This window comes from Castor canadensis, chromosome 4 (genome assembly GCF_047511655.1).
Source record: "Castor canadensis chromosome 4, mCasCan1.hap1v2, whole genome shotgun sequence".
Taxonomy (NCBI): Eukaryota; Metazoa; Chordata; class Mammalia; order Rodentia; family Castoridae; genus Castor; species Castor canadensis.
Genome location: NC_133389.1, coordinates 80,919,691 through 80,926,948, shown reverse-complemented (window position 1 = coordinate 80,926,948; position 7,258 = coordinate 80,919,691). Strand labels below are relative to the sequence as shown.

The 7,258-nt window shown below is 42.6% G+C and overlaps 1 non-coding gene across 1 annotated transcript; it reads right to left on the bottom strand.

Moving 5' to 3' along the window:
* Window positions 1–6,109: 6,109 nt before the first annotated feature.
* On the bottom strand, window positions 6,110–6,329 carry LOC141422777 (small nucleolar RNA U3). The gene has a single exon (XR_012447505.1). It is a non-coding gene; the product is annotated as a small nucleolar RNA U3 (small nucleolar RNA).
* Window positions 6,330–7,258: the final 929 nt, after the last annotated feature.

The window sequence follows — 7,258 nt, the reverse complement described above, 5'->3', positions numbered from 1 at the left end:
GTGGGGGCTTATATCAGCGTTAAATGAGGTAATACATGGAAAGTGCCTGATGTGTTGTCTTAGACTTCTATGTACTATTTGTCTTGTACAAGTTATATAACTGCTTTTGGAGGTGAACTCCTTTTAGAAAATTATCAGCAAAAACATGTACCAAATGTGCCTGGCTCATCATAGGTATGCAATAAATTCTAGATCCTTTTCTTTCCTCCTGAATATACCAGACCATAAGCAAGAGTTTCAGAGTCAAGCCAAAATTCTGTGGTCTAAGTGACAGATAGGGAATTGCTTGAGATTTGCAAGCTGTGCATAGATCATCTTCAAGGTGATGAAATGCTCAATGCTCTGTCTGCTCCCAAAGAGGCAGGATGCCTTTCACAAAAAGTAAACAGCGGGAGAAAAGCACCACTTTGGTCAAGTGGAGATGTCAGCATCTCCCTCTCTAAGAGAAGAATCTGTTCTATAGCCATTACAAAGAGACCCGTGGACACTTGTGAGTGGTACAAGTTATAGATGTGATTCATGGATACTCAGTTATTTCACTTGATTGCTGTCCTGAATAGATACCTTGGCTGACTGAAGTGGAATAGAGACAGGTAGAAGAGTGTCTGAGGAAGTTTCTTGACCTTGTCTGTGTGTCTTTTCATGTGCACATAAAGCCAAGGTATAAAAAAGATTGAAAAAAACTCTCTAGCAATTTTTGGTTAGAGAACGGTTCCCTACCTCAGACAAGCTTTTCAAACTCTTCTTTTCAGAGCTATCTTGAGAAATAGACCATCTGCTTGCTCTGTAACCCTAACCTGTGCTGAGTGCCTGGTAAGAACAGCTTGAGCATAGCCTTCAAAAGGAGAATAGTCAATAGTCAGCTCCATGTTGGGTGACATGGATTATCATCTTAGAATAAGGAAGGCATGGAAACCAACTATGTAGATGTCAGAAAGAAACAACTCAACTCCTCACCTTGTGACCTCACTTCTATTCCTGACAATCCCAGCTATTCTTCCTCTTGAAAACTATCTCCACTTCCAGAAACTGCTTTTCAATTTGATCAAATGTTGTATTATCTTATTTAATGTGCTAGGCAGCTATATGATCAGGACCTCATTTTAAGACATGGGAAAATGTATTTCCCTTTGTGGAGATGACCCTTAGAAGATCAAGTTAGGACTTAGCTCCTGGGTGTGACTCGAGTGGTTACAAGGTTCCCGGTGGTTACACTTCTACAGCCCATATATTTTGAATCTCCTTTCCCAACACTGCTACTACACACACAGTCTCACGTATTATCCTAGTATTTCTCCCCCTGCAAGTTCCATATGTTTATCTGGAAGTTTTCAAATTTGATGGTGTTGGATATCCCTGGGCTCACTGAGTCAGTGTCAACTAATCACAGCAGATGTGTCTGACTTTGTGGAACTGAGGACTTCTGTTCACCTTGATCTGTTCTGGTCTCTGCTCCTCTGTTGTGAGGACATGAGAACTTTTTTTAAAAAATTTTTTATTTTATTCATATGCGCATACAATGTTTGGGTCATTTCTCCCCCTTTCCCCCTCCCCCCTCTCTTACCCCCCTCCCTCTCTTACTCCCCTTTACCCCTCGCTACCCGGCAGAAACTATTTTGCCCTTGTCTCTAATTTTGTTGAAGAGAGAGTATAAGCTATAATAGGAAGGATCAAGGTTTTTGCTAGTTGAGATAAGGACAGCCATACAGGGAGTTGACTTGCATTGATTTCCTGTGCGTGTGTGTTACCTTCTAAGTTAATTCTTCTTGAACTAACCTTTTCTCTAGTTCCTAGTCCCCTTCTCCTATTGGCCTCAGTTGCTTTAAAGTATCTGCTTTAGTTTCGACATGAGAACTTTTGTCCATGATACCCGGCACAACTCTATTGCTTCAGGCCAGATATCCCATGATGACAGAATGACATCACTGACACTATGTGGTCAATGTCCCTGCAAGGCACTTGGATGAGCTATGAGATAGGTTATCATCTCCAGCAGTTACTGACTGGAGTTAGGGTGCCCTTGGCTGTAATTAGTCAAAGACGGTGATCCAAATTTTTGGAAAAAAAGAGAAATCTATTATTGCGTATAACAAGAAGCTTACCCCTTTTCTTGGGGAACACTACCTGGAGGAATTCTGTAGAGAGGAGGATGAGGGAAAGCACCATCTCTAGAGTTAAAGTGCCTCTAACTCCCTGTGCAATCCTGGACAAGTGAATTTCCCTTTTTGAGAACTGACTTTTGATAACACTGCCAATTCTGCTTGACTTCCAGGAATGCTCTGGGGTTCACATTAATACTGAGCTCGTGATTCCCATGGTCTTCATCCAGCACCAAGCTTATCTTTAAGAAAGGGCATGGAGCGGGAGATGACCAAACATGCACATCAACAGTGCAGCAGTGGGCGGGGGAGGGCCCAGATGCTTCCAAGGGTCCATATCAATGTATTCTATAAAAGTTCATGGTGACAAGACAAAGCTGAGAGGGTCCAGGCAGTGATTGCACCTTGCTCAGAGGCTACTGACCAGAGTCCAATCTCAGTGTAGCTCATCAGTTGCAGAGCCACCCGTTTAGAAGCATCAGTCACACTGTTTTTCTGTTATGGAACATTGTGTCACATTCTGAGACTCGTAACTGTGCTGCTTTTAGGACAGCACTTAGATTCTCTTGGAATCATAGCATCTAGATTCATAATGGCTTCAGGCTTAAAGGGAATAAGTCACCAATGGAAAGACGGTCACTCCCTACCTGTGTGATTTCAAGAAAGTCACTTATTAACTGATTTCAGCCTCACTTTCCTTATCTTGGAAAGGGGAACAATATCTCATGTTGTCTTTGTCTGAGCTGCTGTAACAAAATACCACACCATGCAGCTTATAAACAACAGAAATCTATTCATCACAGTTTTCAAGGCTGGAAAGATTGAGATTAACATGCTGGTGGTCCAATTCTTGGTGAAGGCCCATCTTCCTGGCTGCTATAGCAGCTATCTTCTTAGTGTTCCTGAGAGAGAAAGAGAAAGAGAGAGAGAGAGAAAGAACTTTGATCTCTCTGTTTTTATAAAGTCTCATTATGAGTCCCTACTCTCATGATCTCATCTAAACTGAGTTAACTCCCAATGTTCCATCTCCAAATACCATCACATTGGGGGTAGGACTCCAACATAAGGGTTTTATAGGACACAAACATTCACTTCATAGTACCTGCCTTTCCTAAGATGACTCTGTCCCATGAGAGACCAGAGGAGAAAAATCCTTTTGATATAAAAGTCTTATTATTTGGAGGTGGAAGAACTTGCTATGGTCTCAACAATTGTGTCCTGCTCAAGTTCTAATATTGAAATTTAACTCCCAAGGTTATGATATTGAGAAACAGGGTCTGTGGGTAATGATTTTTGTCATGAGGGTGAATTCCTTATCAATGAGAATAGTGCCTTTATAAGAAGGTCAGTGAGCTAGCTAGCTGTCTTTCTGCAGCTGAGAACACATCAAGAAGTCAGCTGTTTGCAACCCAGAAGACAGGTGAGGACCTGAGCCAACCATGCTGGCACCATGATCTTACACTTCCAGCCTCCAGATCCATGAGAAGTGTTTGCAGAGGCCACCTGGTCAATTGGAATTGTTGTAGCAGTCAGAACAGACCAAGTCTCAAATCACTGCATAGTCAAGAGAAAGAAATGACATGTTGCAACTTAATGCCTTTCTTGGAAGTATGGGAGAGACCTGCGCAGCCCATTAGGACTTGTGTTTTGTGGACAGATGTGGCCAGACACTTGCTCAACCCTTCTCTCTAAATCTCTGCTATTCGAACCCCTGCAGACTAAGTCTCAGTCTAGAAGGCAGGCTGAGGGAGGAGCTCACTTTCTTTTTGGTGCAGGTATCATTGTTGGCACTTGATCTGATTTAAACCTCAGTACAGAAGAGTGAGATAAAGCTATTTTTTCCATTTCATAGATGGAGAAATCAAAGTTCAAAAGTTAGAAAACTTACCCGAGGCTACACTCTCATTAGATGTGGTGGAAGGATTCAGATGTCTCCAATGCTAAATCTCACATCTGACCCATCCCACCATGCTGCCAAGCCCTCAGACCACAAGACCAATTGAACTGAAGGGAGAGCAAATTCCTGCTCAGAGATCCTGGCCACGCTGTAGCTCTGCTCCAGTCTGCTGTTATGGGTGGTAAGGCCACCATCTGCTTGTTGTGGAGCCTTGTGGCCACGTCATTGATTCCCTGTGATCAGTTTACTTGCTGGTCTATTGTTCCAGAGCTCCTAGACTTGGCATGACCCTCCTTATACATCCTGAGTAGAGAAACTGGGGCTCCACTCATGACTGATGGGCTTCCTTGATGCTAGTCCTCCTGTCTTGACTTTCATATTCTCTCAGTGGTTGACCTGAGTATACATCACTGGCTACTACTGGACTGGATCTTAGCAAGTAAGTGAGAGATGACTTTTCTAGAACCATGCTGGGCAATGTGCTAGGGAAGGAGGAAGAGTGTCCTTGTCCTTAAAGGCTTGTGGTCTTCAGCGGGCAGTACACGAGAAGATTGCTTGGGAAATATTCACTCCCCCCTTAAGCATGAGAGAAGTCTATTTCTTCTCCATGGTTGTTGGTCTTGGGCTTTAGAAAGGGATAGAAGAGTCAAAATTCTAGTCTGAGCTGAGGCACTAAAAGGCCCTGTGTGATTCTGTTTGTTCTCATACTCCTTGCCATCGTCACGAAAGGATGGGGCCCCAGGAAGCATGCTGGCCCCAGGAAGATGCGTGGCATATGGAGACACCTGGATTGGCTAAACCAGCAGACCCCAGACATGGCAGTGAGAAATAACACTGTTACTCCCCTGAGATTTTGTGTTGTTTTGCAGCAAAAGCTGACTGGTATCTGGGGAGACATGATGTTGATGGAGTGTAACAATAGCACAATGTATGTGATGAGGGCTGTGATGAATGGCGTCTTTCCTGGTGCAGCTGCAGCTGTGTTGGTCCCTGTGCAGCAAGCCTCTCCCAGGTGGGCGTTGGATTCTGCTCCCAGCCTCCCTGCTCCACCCCTCCCTGCTGGAGTTAACTGGTTATTCTTTGAAAGACAGGACCATCCCTTCCAAGTCCTATTGTTCGATTCCCCTTTCTCATCCTGTACAGTTAAAGCCTCCCTAGCAACTTCCAGGGAAGTCAATGACCGGCCTTCTGTTCAGCTGGAAACATTGCAATTATTCAGGGAGGATTATTGAGTGGTGCACATTTTAACCTTAAATGTTATAATTATGTCAAAACTTAAATGACAACAATTTGTCCTTTAGATAGTACTGCGAGAGATCTGGAGATCTTTTATATTTTCTTTTTAAACACGGTTAAATTGCTAACAACTCCTTTGCTGGATCTCAAGTTCTGAGATAACTGTGTTTGTAAACCCATCTTAGCAATTTTAAGGGGCTATCAAGAGCATCGCAGTATTCTCAAGGACTTGATTCCAGTCTTTGCCTGCGGTCACTGAGTCACCTGCTAAATAGGATGTCCCTTTAGTTGGCAGATGGTCCCATGAGGTCCTACTACATAATTGGCCAGGAAATGGGTCTTCTTTGGCTCATACAGTGTATTGAATTAAAAACAAAAGTTATCAGATTTGAAAATTGGGATATTTCACATTAAATTTTAGATTTTCTGTAACTGTTGAAAGCGTATGAGAGTTGGTAGCACTGACTGTTGTTAAAGAGGGCATGCCAATGTCCCAATGCCTAGTGACACCTCCATGTCTTCACCTGTCTGAGTCTCAAATCTTTGTCATTTGTTTGGCCTTGCTTATTCATTGAAAATAGCAGTTTTTGCACTGTGTTGTAAGTGGAAAATTCCTGAGACAATGAATGGCTGCTTTCTCCTTACCTAGCTTTTGGTTATTTGGTAGGCATTTCCTTTCATCCACTTCTCTCATCACCTTCACATATTGGAGCATTTATCAAGGGATAAGAGAAGTGGGGACTGCCATTTTGGTGACGCTTCTTCTTCAGCAGATGAAACAATTAGGTTTATTTATACCATGAAATGGCCACCGCAAAAGAGTGGTGTGCATTTTGTTCTTTATTTTTTTGTTACTATTATTATCTTTAAAACAGATACCACTCAGATGATGCCCTCACCCTCTTACTCCTCCAAAGGAAGGGAAGAGCAGTCATCAGTGGCAAATGGTGGTCCCAATAAAGCAACACCAGGACCAAGCTTCATGCTCAGGTGAGAACGTTGTGTCTCCTCCTCTGGGTTTCCCGTGTTCTACACAATCAGAAAACCTTTTCTAGTAACAAACTGTAGAAATGATCCCTGAAACAATGTTTGGGCCCCAAAGCAATGACACTGAGTGGGGGGGAAGAAATTACTTTCAGAAGACACTCACTATAAGATCAGAGCACTAGAAGATAAGGAAATTTGGAGAATGAGAACAACAGCAATAGTACTGTGTGGACTCCGGAGAGGATGTGTGACCTTCCAACAGCCTTGGACTCTATCCAGCACTGTGACACTATTCTCCCTGAAGTCACTTCAGGCCTGAGTATGGGGGGAGATAAGGTGGCCATGGCTCTACTTTTAGCTGGAGAACTCCACATCTTTTTACTTCTTGTGCATTTTTGTAGGGTAAGACTTCATGGAGAGACTTTATGTAACCAATCACCACCTTTCTGCTATACTGAGTCTATCTTTAATATCAGAGTTGAGTATTATGATCACCCATTTTGCCCAGTGTGCCCATGGCAGGTGTAACACATTCCCAAGAATGAGATTTCCCCAAAATGTTCAAAGGAAAGAAATTGGGTTTCAAAAACCATCACAAAACTTAATTAGTTGGTATATATAATCATTTCTTCTCATATTGGGTTTTGGAGCAAGGGACATTGGGTTCTAATCTCAGTCCTGTTATTTCTTCATTGTGGGAATTGCTTTTTAATCTTTGTGTCTTCTTCTTTCTTTCCTCCTCCTCTGCCTTCCTCCCTCTTCATCTCCTTCCCACCCTCTCTTCTTTCTTCTCTTCCCTCCTTTCATTAAATTAGCACTTAGCTGAATAGTTGAAAAAAATGCTTTCAAAAAGGATTTCAGGCTTTGAAGATAATTAATTACTAAGAACTAGATAGTTAATGTAAAGATCACATTTTCTGCTCTTTTGGCTCCATATTAGCATTCTGGAGGAGGTAGGGATTAGTAACTATTTAAATGCTTCTCCATCATCCACTGTATGATTTGATAAAAGCTGGGTTGGAGACCTGTATCTTTAACT